General features: G+C 32.9%; 1 long non-coding RNA gene across 1 annotated transcript; it reads right to left on the bottom strand.

The window, feature by feature from the left end:
* Positions 1-1,874: 1,874 nt before the first annotated feature.
* Positions 1,875-4,808, bottom strand: LOC145018698 (uncharacterized). The gene is made up of 2 exons (XR_013667127.1): positions 4,696-4,808; positions 1,875-2,392 (listed from the first exon to the last, which is right to left on the bottom strand). It is a non-coding gene; the product is annotated as an uncharacterized LOC145018698 (long non-coding RNA).
* Between the last annotated feature and the right edge of the window lie 12,456 nt (positions 4,809-17,264).

Here is a 17,264-nt window from a genome sequence, read left to right as displayed (position 1 = left end):
TGGTATTTCTATCAATTTATGGAGGGAATGGAGGTGGTAGATAGATCGTGTGGCGGTGAAGAAAGCTGACGTGGACGCTCGAGATCAAAAACTGCACTCTGTTGTTTTTAAGATACTAGTCTTATAGTATATTCTTTCTTTATAATTGTCAAATGGATCCAAATTTTTGCAAGTGTTGTAGAGATGCTTTTTGGTTTCGAATCATACATATCACAAGTAAATGTAGGGGTGAGTATAGTGCGGTTTGGTGCGGTTTTTAGATCAAATCGAACCGCAAACCGTATGGTACGGTTTTTGCATTCTCAAAACCGTTGGGTGCGGTTTTGCAATGGTTCGGTTTTTCGGTTTTTAAATGCGGTTTCGGTTTGTATCGGTGCGGTTTCGGTTTTAAACCGTGTTAAGAATTTGGTGCAGTTTTTTTATGTTTTTTAGTGTGGTTTTTTAAAGTTGTAAGAACTGAAAACCATGTGCATGTAAGCTTGTATTGTGCTGTTTTTTTAAAACCATTCATTTTCAACTCAAAACAAAATTACATAATAAAAAATTGTTAAGTCGCTTAAAATACAACTTGTGACTACTCTCACAAACTAATTAATAAATGAAAGTCCGTTGATTTTGACTTAATTTTTTACAAGCTTATTACATGCAATCCGTTTGGCTAACAATAGAACATTTCTTTTGCATCTCATATAGTTTTACACAAACACAAACTAAACATCTAATAAATATATTATCGTTTATAAGTATTTTAAATAGCATGTATATAATATACATTGATTGATTATTACTATACACGCTTGTGGTGCGGTTCGGTTTTGGTGGACCGGTTTTTAGTATAGAAACCGCACCGCACCGTTGACCTTCGGTTTTTGCAAAAATTAAATCCGCACCATTGGTTTTTGCATTGGTTTCGGTTTTTCGGTTACAGTTTATTGCGGTTTTATCGGTTTTTCTTTAGTCGGTTCGGTTTTTGCTCACCCCTGAGTAAATGTGCTTATCCAATATATTTTAGAGTAATATTTGATGTAAGATAGCATATAAAGAGAAAACAAATTATCATGTTAGTAGTAGGGGGAGCAAAATACTTTTTAGAACTAAATTGAGTGGAAACCGAATATATAATTTGCTTCGGTTCTCGGTTCCTACATATTCATAAATTTGGTTACTGGTTTTTTGGTTCGGTTCGGTTCAAGATTCTAATAACTAAAAGTGAGCAAAATACTCGTTGGAAACAATGCCGAAATAGAACCGGAACCGAATATGTAATTCGATTCAGTTCGGTTTAGTTTTTGGTTCCTCCATATCCATAAATTTGGTTTTTTGGTTCGATTTTGGAACCGAATTCACCCCTACATGACACCAACAACACTTTAAAAATGAGAGAGACACTCTATGAGCAACAAACCGAGCAATTCGAGAGAGCAGTGAGCGTTCATGATAAAAAGGAAATTCATATGAAGAGACCATTGGCAAGTTTAGAATAGATTATTGCATAGTTCCATAACTAAGTTCAATCGGGTCAATTCAAGAGAAAACAGGGTTCAACTGGACCAATTTAATATAAAAAATAACTAATTCGACTTATAAACGAACAAGTAGTGAAAGGACTGAACCCAAACCAATCTTTAGGAAAGATTGACTAAAACCAACTTAAACTTGGAGTAAAACAGTTGTGTGGAAATATGAAAAAGAAAGTATCTATTTGTAATGGAACCCCCCCCCCCCCCCCTCTCCTCATCGTGCAATCAGTTTCTTCTTAGAATCAATGCAAGACGTGAGACTTATTCATGTGTCTTTTATTTTTTTTTTATATAGTTTATACATTGTTTTCCATCTCTGTTTTTGTCAAGCACTATAAACTAGATCATGATACCTCTTTTTTCCTTTTTTTTTTTTTTTTTTTTTTTTTTTTTTTTTTTTTTTTTGTTAAATGCTACAAAGCAGGTCATTCATATTTTTTAAGGCATGTCCTATTATATAATGTATGATGATTTGGAGTGTTTTTGTTGATTTCCATGTTATGGGAAGTTGTTCATTTTATATAATATGGGTCAAAGGACCTACCTTTCCGTAATATAAATTCGCGCCCGAAAGAGACAATAAGTATTTACTTGTAAAATTCTAGGATTAAAATGTATTTGATAATTTTAATTTTTAAACAGATGTCGATTTAGTACTAATTTATAATCAGCCGTCAGATTAGAATGAAGTTGAAATCTACTTAAATGACAAATTCTTCCAAATTCAACTTCGAAATGCTCTTGTAGAAGTAGAAATCATCCTTAGTTTTGATAATGTATTCTCCATTTAGAAACAACTTGTACTTTAGCCCACGCTTTCTCACGAGTTCTTACGTGTGTTTTTCTTGCATGTATCACAGCTTTAAAAAACACTAAAAGTTTAAAAGAAATAAACGTTAGATGATTTATCAAAAGTTGATAAGAATTTAGGGACTATTTTTGTAAATTGAATAGTTTTTGAATAATTCATAAGAAAGTATGGGTCATTAAAAATAGCAAGAATGTGCATTGTAACTAAAGAGTTTAGAGATTATTTTTATGAGTCCGATGATTTTTGAATTATCCAAAAAAATAGGGGTCATAACTATAAAAAAAAAAAAAAGAAAAAAAAAAGTTGTACGTTATGCATTATAAGTAGCAATTTTAGCTAGGCTATAAATTACCATTTGTATATATTTATAATTAATTTGATTTAACAAATAATTTAACTGTCACTTTTAATTATCAAATACGTAAAATAGCTCATAACTTAAGAAACCAAAATTAAATACATACAAATCAAAGCCAAATTACTAATGTTTTGTAACACTTAACATGCATGTCACTTAATTATATCTCGTCAACACTCAACACATTGCATAAACCAATTATTAATTTGCTACAAAACATAAATTACGATAGATAATCCAAAAAGTAAACTGACTATTTCATGAGCTACATTCCATAAACGTAATAATTTTCATCTCAACCCAAGTATATTTTGTGAAACAAATGGATGAATATTCATTGTATTCTAAGGCCTTTAAGGTGCTTAGCTGCCAAAGTGTTGATACAAACAGTTGCATCATATTAGCCATGCCTACAAAAGGCCTTATTAATTCATCTTCCAATTTAATTTTATGATTTTTTTTGGTCAATTTTATTATTGGCACAACATTTACACAATAGTAATCCGCAATTTTGTGTGTTTATAGTTAGATCCAAATGATATTATCATCGAAAACGATTATTTTATATGGGTTCGCAGGATATAAGCAGTTGTTTCTATTATATAATGTATGATGATTTGGAGTGTTTTTGTTGATTTCTATGTTATGGGAAGTTGTTCATTTTATATAATATGTATAAGGTTGTTTTAGCCAAGACATATCTTGTAAATTACGAACCCATAGAGAGATGAGATGACGTAAATGAAAAGTATTTTATTGCCGAGGGACTATGTTAGAAATTTTAAAAGCTGGGGGACTGAAAATACTCATGCAGCCATAAATTCAAATTTCAAGAAGTGTCCTTATCAATTCAAAATATCAATTTAGCCTTGCTGTTTTGGTAATTTATAGAATTCGTTTAAAAGAAGATATATTATGACTATTTGATTTTCATGATATTAAGACAGGTTTCTTTACCAAAAAAAAAAAAACAAAAAAAAAAAACAAAAAACAAACAAACAAACGTTTTCTGTTTAAACTTTTTGCTAAAGGGATTTTGATTTTCTTGCATATATAATGAAATCACAACATTAATCTTGTTTCATCTAAATATTTTAATTTTTTTTCAACAACAAATATACACAATTTCCTAAAGGCCATAGTGGGTAAGTAGAAAGTTATATGTAACTTGTTTTACTTTTATCTAAAAAATAAAAGGTAGAGAGACTATTTTAATAGGAGACACCTGATATCGAGGAGACCGAATCCACCAATAAATGTACAAATATATAGGTACTAACATAAAACCTTGATCTTATGTCTCCACTTCGACTCCTTCCTTTCCGAAGCCATGTCATCGGACAATTTATAATTACTAATTAACCGGATCTTAACGACTTTTAATTAGAGTTCTAACATCATTCCCTCCTATTTTAAGTTTGATCTTCTCGTTTTATAACCCAAATCTTAATCTATAGCATGTCATGTCCAAACTGTTCTCTTCTTAATTCAGGGAGGATGAAGTCATTCCCTCCCAACCCACTGAACTCACTGACATGTCATTTTTTCTCTTTTATTTTTCTTTATTTTTTCCAACCCACAATACATAGAAATTCTATGTTTCTCAACTCACTCAATCCACTAATTAAAAAAAAATACAAAACAACTAAGATACAAATTTTAAAACACATGGTACAAAAGAAAATGAGAAAGAACGTAGAGAGAGATGAAGTGGGTTACTGAAACCAATTAACCAACCCGTTTAAGCGAGAGTGGTACTGTCAGTAACTCTATTGCTAATTAAGATTTTACCTTTGATTGTTTTGTATTTTTTTTTAATTGAGTGAGTTAAGCGAGTTTAAAAAGATTGAGTTTCCGTATGTTGTGGTTTGGGAAAGATGAAAAAAAATAAAAGATAAAAAATGATGTGACACTGTGTTCAGTAGGTTGGGAGGGAACGACTCCCTCCTCCCTCATAGAGAAAAAAATAATAATAATAATAATAATAATAAAATAAAATAAAATACCATGATAAAGATGATCTAGTTCCCATATCTACACAAGCTCGTTTGAGAGAGAAATCCAAATATGAGCGATGCCCACTTCTCCATTGATATTTAGGCCTTTAGCCAACTAAATCAAGCAACTAAAACAAAGAATTAGGTAAAGAAATGTAAACTAATATATATACTTCATCCCGACTTTTGGTCCATGGGATGTGGTTCTTGTATTCCTTGTGATTAAGCCTAAATAAGTTTGTTTTCTAATTTATTTTTAAAAATTTTAAGGTGATATGGAAAATCAACATAACCTACATGTTCAACATATATGTTTACCCTATATAAGTTTAATTTTCATTTTTTTTTTCTTTTAGATTGTCATGGAAAAATTACGTAACCTTTCAAAACCAAAATACGACTCATACAAGTCCATCGTCAACTCAGTTATACCCTAAATAATGATGGTAATACATTGCACAGTGGATCAAAACTTTGTTAACTAAAATACAATGAAGGCAAACATTATAAAAGCTATTATATATTCTGTTTTTTTTTTTTACTGAAAAAGTCACTTTTTTATTTCTTTTGTTTAGAAAGAACATATTTATGCTTGCAAATGTTATCAATTTGAACTTTGTTAACTAAAATAAAATTAAATAAACGTTAAAAACTAAACGTATGAAAAAAAATATTTTTTACTTTTCATCAATAGTTTTGAACTGATTTGATTTGATCATCAACCTAAAAAATAATTGTCTGTGTAGACATATTCTACACGTACTAAAGTAAAAGTTTATGTTTGTAACAAGATTATTAACAACGCCTTTGATCAATAAACAAGCCGACTAAAAGTTAAGTTGCAAAAAAATAGAGCTGGCTAGTCAGCTAAATTTTCAAAATGTCCATGGTTTTTCAGAAAAATAAAATAAATCAAGCAATGACCTTTTAAATAAAAGATTGAAATTGTAGTCTTTCTGATTTTTTGACATAATAGTAATATTTTAAATGTCACGTCAAGTCCTCCCTTTGAACTTAGATATTACCAAACTCTCAAAGTTATCATCATTTTACCTCCAATTTAGTCAAGAAAAGTTGTAGCTTTCAGCATAACTCTACCACTAAGAGTCTCAATGCTACATGAACATTGGTATCTAGTACAATGCTACATGATGTACTTATGCACATTAGCATCTATCATTATCTAGCATTATACTTCATGAAATAATCAAAAGTTAGGGGGTGTTTTAAAGAATTAACCATGAAACTTTGAGTTTTGAAAAGTGACCACGAGATCCGCAGAGGGGCTCTGTGGATCCATTTAATCTTCCGAGGAACGATGCATAGTACTGCGGAAGTAACGTGACACCACTAAATGACAAAAAAAAAATCTGCGGCTATAATGGTTCCGCAGAGGTGCCTCTGCAGATCCATTATACACCTTTGCGGATCGCTATAATCCTCTGAGGAACCACTAAAAATGAGGTAAAATCGGAAAACACCCAAAACCAACCTCATTCCTACCAATTCCTCAGAGATATTCTAGATACGTAGAGGTGTACAATGGATCTACAAAGCCGCCTCTGCAGAACCATTACAACCCCAAAATATTTTTTTCATTTAGTGGTGTCACGTCATTTCCGCAGTACTATGTGTCGTTCCTCGGAGAATAAAGGGATCCGCAGAACCCCCTCTGCGGATCTCGTGATCATTTTCCAAAACTCAAAATTTCATGGTTAATTTCTTAAAACACCTCCTAATTTTTTGTTATTTCATAAATTTTCTCTTTTAACGTGCTAAAATGTCAAACTAGCATATTTTTCTCTGTCTAATATTTGTGACATAATACAAAAAAGTCATGCTAAATAATAACTTTTTTGTATAACTTTTTTGTGACCAGAAAAATGCAATTTAGTTTTTTTTTTTTTTTTTTTTTTTTTTTTTTTTTTTTTTTTTTGTGCTAAATAGCAGCGTATGTTCTTTTTTCTATTTTTTTAGCACGATAATAGAAAAGGCAAGTTAGTTTCTTTTTCGCACTAAAAATCAACGTACTTTCATTTTCTATTTTATGTCACCTGATGCAAAAAAACGGCAAGGTAGATTCTTTTTCATGCTAAATAAAAACATACGTTTTATTGTCTGTTTTTGTGACCTGATGTAAAAATGGCAAGTTAGTTTCTTTTTTCGCATTAAATAGCAACGTACTTTCCTTTTTTTTCTATTTTGTGTGGCCTTATGCAAAAAATGGCAACTTAGTTTCTTTAAACGAGATCAAATCTCACGTGGAGGATGGGTGAGGAAATAAAAAGAATATATTTACATTTATTCTTAGAAGCCGTGATTTTAAGAACGTGTGTGTGGGTGGGTGGGTGGGGTAGTTGTAACATCCTTATTTTAGAGATAATTGAACTTTGCTAAATAAATAAATATGACAAAATAAATAATAATCAATAAATAAAATGGTGAAATAATAAGGAACATATTGAGTTGAAATAATAAGAAACGTATTGATTTTACATTTTATTTAATAGTTTGGAAAAGAAAAATCTATGATAAAAACAAGTTTTTTAGTTAAAAATATAAAATAGGGGTTAAGTTAAAAAAAGAAGTTAAGTATTTAACCAAGACCTAATGAAATAAGATTTTGGGGACTAAGTATATAGGAAAATTATAAGGAAGGGTTAGAATGGTAAATATGGTAAGAACAAGTTGTTTATATTTCATTTATGGTCAAATTAAATAATCAAAAGTTTAGGGTAAAATTTTCCAAGAGACATAAGATAAGAAGCCATCCATATGTCTATCTTCTTCCCATTTTCTCAAATCGGCATGGAGAAGGGAAGATCTGAGAGGTCTAGGTGAGAATCGTAAACATTGTTTGAAGAATTTAAGTTAAGGATTACTCTTTGAGCTTATAAGGTAGTATTCCTTTTGTTTCCTTCTTTAGATTCGACTCGATGTTTAGAGAAACCTCCATTTGTTTGTGATTGATGACTTCTAAGTAGTTTCTAGTTCTATGTTGACATGTACTCTTCAAACTTCATGTGAATCTCCTTTACCTTTAGCATAACGGTATCAAGAGTTAACAGATAGGTGTCATATAATCAAAGGTTGAAGATTTAAGTTTTGTTGTAGACGAAAGGTGTAGATTTAGGAATAGAGTGATGTGTATGTGTAAGTTGTTCTAAAAAAACCTCATATGTCTTGTTTGATATGGAGTTTGAAGTTGTTTTGAAGCTTTGAATCTTTAACAATGATGGAATGTAAATGTATTTTTCTATTCTCAAACAATGTTTAAGAGATGTTTTGATAAATTAACTTATAACTTATTAACTTGTAGCTATGTGAGAAAGCAGCTTTTGCAAAAGTGTTCGGATTAGAAATAATCTATAGGCTTTAAGCAAGGAGGAAAGCTTTTCAAAAGTAGTTTATTTAGCTTCTCCCCACCACAATAAGTTGATTTTTAATGTTTCCTATCCAAACACATAAACTTAGCTTATAACGATGGGGATAAGCTATAAGTTATAAGTTCTCTCTTTTTTCCCTATCCAAACACTCTCTTAAGTTATAAAACTAATCATTTGGTAGGAATTGCATCTATGGATCTTTATTTGGCCTTTAACTTTAACTTAAGGCTTCAGTGGTGATTCAAGCTCTACATATTACTCAACTTAACTTTTAGTCCATTAAACCTTATGGAAATGTAATAATTTTTATGCACTTGGTCAAATTAAAGCTTATTTTTTTACTATCTCTTTATAAAAGGATTAATAAAAAAATTGGAGCTTGTATGGTTTTTAAGAGAACTAAACTAATCTTAGAATGTTTAAATTATTGGATCATCACTTGAAAGCCATAGATTCATGAGTAATTAAGTTCCAAAGGTCTAATGACATGTTTAGGATATTATTGGTGGCTTTTAAGAAAAATAGAAACAACTTAGATGTATCAACGAGGTAAATAGAAACTTATAGCTTGAAATGAAAGTTTTATGTATTCGTGAGTGTTTAACCAAACTTATTAAGCATTAAGACCATAACCATTAAGTCATTAATGAAATGAAATGTAATAAAGTAATAAAATAGGTTTTTGTGACTTATTCCATCCAAGTAGTCAGTAGGTAGGTTTATGGGAGAATGGAAGCAACTATACCAGGGTACAATGCACAAAATGAAAAAAAAATGTGTATGTGTGCACTATACATTACACGAGTGTGTAATTGTCAAGACAATCCAAAATAAAACTTTGTGTCAAGATTTCAATGCATTTTCCCTTTGTTCCCCACCTCCTCCCTCCAAAAAAAAAAAAAAAAAAAAAAAAAAAAAAAAAAAAAAAAAAAAAAAAAAAAAAACACTTCAGTTCCATCGATTTGAAAAAAGTGTCTTAATCGTAAAATAAGGTTAAGAATGTTTAAAACCTTCATAAGAGTATTTTAGTCATTTTGTAATGATCATTAAGTGTAAATTAGGAAGCTTCATGACCTTAGAATAAATAGGAAAAATAGCAATAATTTTATGGTTTAATTTTGATATTATTTGTCATGCCTATGAATACTATAAGTAATTGTGACATTCATTAAATCTAACTTTTATTAAAAAAAAAATACTATATTTGTTTATCTGGAAAGTTATTGCTTGTTTTGGAATCGTTTTGTGTATCCTATATATACATTGTCACATCCCGATACCGAAGGCGGAAACATCTCGGGGAGGAGGTGACTTTATGTGAATATCATAACCAATGTACATAGTAAACGAAGTAAAACACAAAACATTACATTACATAGATTTCATTACATCATTTGAAAAGTAAAGTAGTACAAGTTTCATAGATACATAGTTTAAACAAAAGAAAGACGTGACTTCCATTCGCTTCGTCTTCTGCAAAAGGACGCGGGGTACCTGTCTAAGTAGTACCTGAGAATACAAGCATTTTAAAAATCAGCATAAAGCTGGTGAGTTCATAAGCGGTTTGTTTTTATGAAAATGTACAAGATTCCTTTTGTTTTCTGAAAATGTCACGCCCCAAGAAAATCCCATATTTTCTTAAAGTAAGTTTAATTGTTCTCTTATGTTGCATTGTTCTGGTTATGAATTGTGATTACCCAAGGAAAATCCTATATTTTCCTAATGTGAAAGATGTAGAAGTGTGTGCTTGTTTACCAACCCAAAGATGTAATGTAAAAGATGTATACTGAAAACCTGGTTAACCTTGTGAAGTGTATGTTTGTTTACCAACCCAAAAATGTAATGTAAAAGATGTATATTGGATACATGATTATTATAGTAAACTAATTCTTATGGTTATTAATTTACTATATCCATTATTACTAAAAATGTAAATTTCTGTTATCCAAATTGCGAGTTCTATAACCATATTAAAGATTAAATATGGCAAAGGAAGGCCAATATCACTATGACTTTTATCACCCTTGAACCTTTCGGTTTGGCTGTAGCTAGCAGCCAGGTGCGGGATAGTCAATCCCGTATAGATCTATACACTCAAGTCACGCTCTCTACCTAAGAGATTCTGGTTACAGAGGCGGTCCTCCACTCGTGTATCTCTGTGGAGTGTTCTCCGAGGACGTGTCTCCAATTTATAGGAATAACAAATCTACAAAGACGATCCTCCACTCACGTATCTCTTTGGAGTGTTACCGAGGACAAAATGATATACTAAGCTTCTAGATCAATGTTCAAAGATTATGTTTTTAACTATTTATAATATGGAAACCATTTGTGAAAATATAAAATATAACAATTTATAACATTTTTCACAAATACTATGATAATGAAATCTGCAAGTTCAAACGGTTAACTGATATGATTAACAGTGTTAAAAACATATGTAGTATGAAACACAACACATATAAAATAAGTTTTGAGTACAAGTATTACTTGTACTTTTCTTGTATTCCCCCCCCACCCCCCCCCCCCCACCCCCGAAAACAGTGAAAAACATTGAAAAAGGGTAGGGGTATGAACTCACTGGACGGGAAATGTGTCGACTGGGATGCTAAACGTCGGATCAAGGCTTGAAAACGTGCGAGGTTCCTATGTAATGTTAAATGATACATAATGGTATCTAATTAGACTTTAAAACACTAATCAGATACGATTATACACTCCAAGACGCGAAAACACTTCAAAATAAGTGTTTGGAGTGACCCGGGTGACGTTTCTGGACATGAATGGCTAGGATATGGAGTTTACTCTCCAAGAGTAAACTCTAGGGAGTGTTCACGGCCTTAAACACCTCATCCCCATGAGTTTACGGCCGTAAACTCATGGTGGGGTGTTTTATGTGCTAAATGGCCTTAAATCAAATGAGGGGTGTTGCTAGGTTTGGTTCTAGGGCATTATCAAGGAATTAACTCAACCATATGGACCAATTTATGAGTTTACGGCAGTAAACTATGTGTTTACGGCCGTAAACTCTCACCCACATCATTCTTAATTGTTTTGAAGGTCATTGATTTATCCCAAGTGATTCTACTAATTTTTACAAGCCAATGGGTGAGTTAAAGGCATCAAATGACCCATATTTAGGAGTTTACGGCCCTGGAGCATGTGCTATGGCCGTAAACTTTCAAATGGAGGGTTTTTGTTATGTTTAAGGCCCCCAAATAATTTTTGGTTGGTTCTAGGATTTATTCCAAGGCTTATGAGGTGTGTGAGTTGCATTTTAACACCCAAAAAGGAGTTTACTCTCCATGAAATGGTGTTTACGGCCCAAGTTTGTTCTTGGGCAGTAAACTCATGTTTACTCCTCAAAAATGATATTCAAGGTGTTCTAAGTCCAATCCAATAAGTCCTTAAGCCATATCTAAGCTCCTATGGTGATTTGGATGAGTTTTAAGGCTCAAAAACCCCATTTACATGTGTTCACGGCCTAAGGCTGTTCCAGGGACGTAAACACATGTTTATGGTCCTATTCCATGATTTGAACATGAAAATGAAGGCTAAGGATGTTATACTAGGAACTAGGGTGATTACCTTGGTGTTTTGAGGCTTGAAATGGATGATTTTTGGACCAAATTCTTGAGTTGAGGAGAGAGGTTAGAGAGAGAGTGAAAAGTATCCAAATGAGTCTTAATTCACTTTAAATATGGTTTGAATTGGATACACGGTGGAATTCTACCCGATACCGACGTTAACCGATGCTTTGGGTCGCACCCGATTAAGTTGTCGTTACCCGATATGGTCAAAACTAAAATTTTTCAAATTACTAGTTTGGGACGTTTTCACATGTTTCCAACATGTTTGGATACTTACAAAGTCAAAATAAAAGTTTTAACTTAATTGACCTAGCTCGAAGACGAAATCGGAACAACTCGCTTAAGACTAGTTTTATTAACGAAACGGTTACGGCGAGGGAACAAAATTCCGGATTATTACATACATTCACTTAGGATGAGATTGAGACCGTATAATATGAGTACCTAATTTCGACATGAGATATTCCTTTCACAGGTGTGAGATATTCCCCAAAAACAGATTCGATATATTCCATTTGTGGGTACGAGTGATGACTAGCTATTCTACTGTGATGCTCAATAGTACCTAGTTTATAGGATAAGCAAAACTTGAAGGTTATGTTACATGCTCACTATTCCTCGGCTTAGATTATGTTAACCATCATTAGAAATTTTTGATTATTAAGATTGACTTGGGTTGGGATTTAGACGTATTTGTAATGCATTATTTATCTTTTGTGTTTGATTTGTGGAATAACTAAATGAATTTTGACAGAAAAATGATTCTTTCCCTAACTATGTTTGTATTTGATGGTTTAGAAAACTATTTTTGGAAGTTCGACATCGATTTTGTATATTCGCAATTATCCAAAACTCTTAAAGAGTCAACATTCGGTATACTCACTACGTTTTCCATGCCTAATACTTAAATTTTGGCATGTGCTCAGATTTGAGGATCTTGGTAAAGCGAGAGTGATGAAAACGGGCATATTTAGAAAGCCAATATATTTAAAAGACTACGACTATGCAGTGGTTTTACTTTTGCATAATATTTTGAGATTAATTGTTGCTACCTCATATTTTGAGCAATCTACTTATATTTTGAACCATGACACCTTAATTCGGCATTTTGGAACTCTAAACTATTTTGAACTAAATTTAATTGGATATTTATATTATTTTAATACCACCCATGTGATGGAGTATCATACTACATTATACACTCGATCCAAGATACAATACCTTTGAATCACCAGAGCAGGAGATGCAAAAAAATGACTTATCAAAAGTTTGATTTGAGAATTTTATTGAGTCCTAAATCACATCAAAGTCATATCAAATTATATATATATATATATATATATATATATATATATATATATATATATATATATATATATATATATATATATATATATATAAAAGGAGGGCAATAAAAAATAAAAGAAGATAAAAGACATTAGGTATATTCATCGGGTTCATCGGGAAGATCACACAAATTGAACACCATAAATGAGGAAATACGATGAACCAAACGAAAACCTAATTTTAGCATTGAATTGTTAATCCTAACATCAACGTAATTATCTAAATCAACAAAATAAGATTAGTGTAAGGACAACTCCACCAAATTTAGGATTAATAAACCAATCACAACAAAATAGCATTTGAGTGTTTAAAACATATTTCACAAGTGTGAGGGGTTGCTTAGCCGGGATGGAAGACAGCTCGAAAGCGAGTTCGCTAGCTCTTTCTTTTGAGACGAATGAATTCCGAATAAAGGAAGGCGGTTGTGATAGGGAAAGGCCTTTCCTTATTACCAGGAAAGATAAAATGGGCCAAATCGCCTGCTAGAGAAGAAGCTCTTAGGGATTCGATCTAGACTAGATGAGATGCCCGTGCCATTAAACTAGCTGCTAGAACGAGTTCAAGAGATGAGGATCCAGGTAGTGTGTGACACCATTGTTGGAAAATAAAAAACATGTAAGATATACCCCATTCCTTAGCTTGAAAGTCATCTATAATCACATACCAACTAAAATCAGGTCTGGCTACAAAGAGAAACAAATTTTTTGAGTAGAAAGCAAATCAATGTGTTTAACAAAATAAAAAAAAAGCATAAAAAATAATTAAAAATAGAAACAAGGCTAAATCTGGACAGGGCAGATGCAGGGAGGGAGGGTGGGGCTCGTCCCGCTCACCGGAACACCGTACCGCTGATGAGGGAAAGCGAGTGCGGGAAGTGGAGTGAGGGGTTGACGCACCTTCTCTCTTTTTCCTATTGGTTGGTGATTTTTTTTCTTAAGGCAACGAATATATATATATATATATATATATATATATATATATATATATATATATATATATATATATATATATATATATATATATATAGTCCCCCTATGAATACCAACCAAACCCAACATTATTTTTAAACCAGTTCACCATATTCTCTCCAAAAAATCACTAATATACAATGTCTTCATCTTCGTCATCTAATTCGCGAATCAAGAAGAGACAGTGTTTATCGGTTCCGTAATGGCGAAGACCATTGCATACTTTCAAAACTGATGAGGCCAAACTTCACGTCCATGACCTAAAACAAGATAATCGTCAATATTGAAAAATCACGAAGTCGAGCACGATTGTCTTATATAAGACTACTTTGCAGATGACGCCGTATACGCTGAAAAGTTTCGACGAAATTTCTGCATGAGAAAGGAGCTATTCTTGCGTATTGTTGGCGATTTGGAAGGTCGTCTTCCATATTTCATATAAAAGATGGATGCGAGAGGCAAAAATGGTTTCTCTCCAATTCAAAAATGCACGACTGCAATTCGTCAATTAGCATACGGCATGTGCGCAGACAAATGCCACGAGTATTTTAGGATATCCGAGCGTACGGTACGGGAGTGTGTATACAAGTTCTACAAAGCTATTACTTTGGTTTACGGACAACGATATTTGTGCAAACCAACTATCAACGATCTCCATCAATTGTACATGATGCATGAAGGAAATCATAGGTTCCCATGAATGTTAGGTAGTATCGATTGCATGCATTGGGTCTGGTCATTATGTCCCAATGTGTGGCGTTGGCAAATACTAGCAGCCAGGGCACGATCATATGAAGTTAGAATGTTGGAACACATAATGTATGTTTACATCATATTGCATAATATGATTCTTGAAAACGAATGAAGAGCGATATATCGATACAACGAAAATAAAGTTTTGCCAAATATCGAAGGAGTAGTTGGTACGCAAGAGTATAAGGCAAATAGAAGAGAAGTACACAATTACGATATTCATCGCCCTTCGTGCTGATTTGGTGGAGCACGTTTACAGGGCTCATATCTAATCACCGATATAGTATTAGCACGACGATTTGTTTGACGAATTAGATGATGATTCGAATATGTTCGTTGAGAGCGAGAATTTCGATGACAATGACGGGAATGATGTTGATGAGAATGACGATAAAGATGATGTTGATGATGACGACGGAGATTCCGAATAACGTATTTTGGTTTTTTAAAAATTTAGATATTAATTATTTTTCTAGGTTGTGGTTTTTTAATATTTATTTTTCTAGTTTTTTTTATTACTTTTAATATTTCTTAGTTTGATGTATTATGTAATTTTTAATTAATGAATTGGTTTTTATTTTTAATTAATTTTTATCTTTATTGCATTTAAAAAAAATTATAAATCATCAAAATCAATTATTTTTATTTAAAAAAACAAAGGGTGAAGGAAGTTTTCCATACACACTCTGACTTTTGGTGAGGAAAAGAGAAATAGGAAAAAAAATAACATCAAAAATAAAAATTAACAAATTATAGTTTTACTTGAATCCAAGTGAAAAAAGAAAGGCGTGAAAGAAAATAAATTAAAAGGCCAGGGTAATAAATTAAAAGGAAGACCACCCGATAAAAAAAAAAATCCATGTTGCCACAATCCCTCACAAATCAACTTAAAATAATTCATCGATACCTAATGATGGATTTGGTTGCAGAAAAATAAGTCATTTTTCGAAAAAAATTTCCAAGATAATTAGGTTGCGTTTAGTTACGAAAAAACAATTTTCATTTTCCGTTTTTTGTTTTTCCTTTTTGATTTTCGTTTTTCGTTTTCATTTTTCATTGAAAAATTTAGAAAACGCGTTTAGTTAAACTTATTCATTTTTCATTTTCAGGTTTAGAAAATTAAGAAACGTGTTTAGATGTGTATTTTTCTATCGGTTTTCATTTTTAAAAAACGGTAGCGGTGGTAGGGTGTGGGTGGGGGCGGTGACGGTAGCGGGTCGGTGGCGGTGGTGATGATGACAGGCGATGATGGTGGCGGCAGCGGTGGTGGTGGTGCTAGTGACAGGTTAGTGGTGGTGGTGGTGGTGGTGGTAGATCGGTGATTCTCGTGGTGGTGTTAGGTGGGTGGGGGTGCGAGTGTGTGTTTGTGGGGGTAGGTGTAGTTTTGTGTGTGGGTGGGTGTGTGTGTCTGTGAGGGTGGGGGTGGGTTTGTGTGGGTGTGGGTAGGTGGGTATGTATGTGTGGGTTGGTGTGTGTGTGTATGGGTGGGTATGTATGTGTATGTGTGTTTGTGGGTTGGTGTGTATGTATTTGTGGGTTGGTGTGTGTGTGCGGGTGAGTGTGTGTGGGGGTGGGTATGTGTGTATGTGTTTGTGGGTGGGTGTGTATGGATGGGTATGTATGTGTATGTGTGTGTGTTTGTGGGTGTGTGTGTGTTGGGGGGGGGGGGGGGGGGGGTGTAGGTGTGTGTGTGGGTGGGTGGGTATGTACGTGTGTGATTTGTGGGTTGGTGGGTGTGTGGGTGGGTATGTATGTGTATGTGTTGGTGGGTATGTATATGTGTTTTTGTGGGTGGGTGGGTATGTGCGGGTCGGTGTGTGTGTGTGTGTATGTGTGTGTGCGTGTTTGTGGTTTGGTGTGTGTGTGTGCGGGTGGATGTGTGTGGGGGTGGGTATGTATGTGTGTGTGGGTGTGGGTAGATAGAGGTAGAGTGGGTGTGTGTTTATATTTTAAAAAACTTTTAGAATTAGAATAACGTGGAAAAATTATCAATTTTCCAAAGTTTTCTAACTTCTTTGTAATTTTAGAAAACGAAAAATTTTCAATTTTCGTGAAAAATTTAAAAAAAATAGACGAACTAAACGTTTTTCGAAATTCTCATTTTTTCTTAGAAATTTTTTCCGAAAAACGACTCATTTTTCAGTAACTAAACGCACCCTTACGAATTTTGAAAATACAATTAGTTCGTCTATGTTTCTAAAATTTTCATAGAAAATAAAAAATTTCCGTTTTCTAAAAATACATTGTTTTCCATATTTTTCTAATTCCAATTTTTTTAAAATAAAAACACTCATCCACATCTACCTACCCAACATTCCCAACCTACCCACAGTCACTCCCAAATCCAACCCCACAAACACACACACCCACACATAAAAACACACAATTCCAATGTTGAAATCATGCACCAATTCCAAAGGCCAAAAAACAACCAAGAAGTTAAATGAATCATTCAGGTTGATATATATGGATATAGCAGCAACGATTTATAGACCAATGCAAATATCAAATCAACAAGACAACTCTGCCTCAAC

Source organism: Lactuca saligna, chromosome 9 (genome assembly GCF_052625555.1).
Source record: "Lactuca saligna cultivar CGN05327 chromosome 9, ASM5262555v1, whole genome shotgun sequence".
NCBI classification, from domain to species: Eukaryota; Viridiplantae; Streptophyta; class Magnoliopsida; order Asterales; family Asteraceae; genus Lactuca; species Lactuca saligna.
The sequence above is the reverse complement of the archived record's forward strand: the minus strand, read 5'-3'. Positions and strand labels throughout refer to the sequence as shown.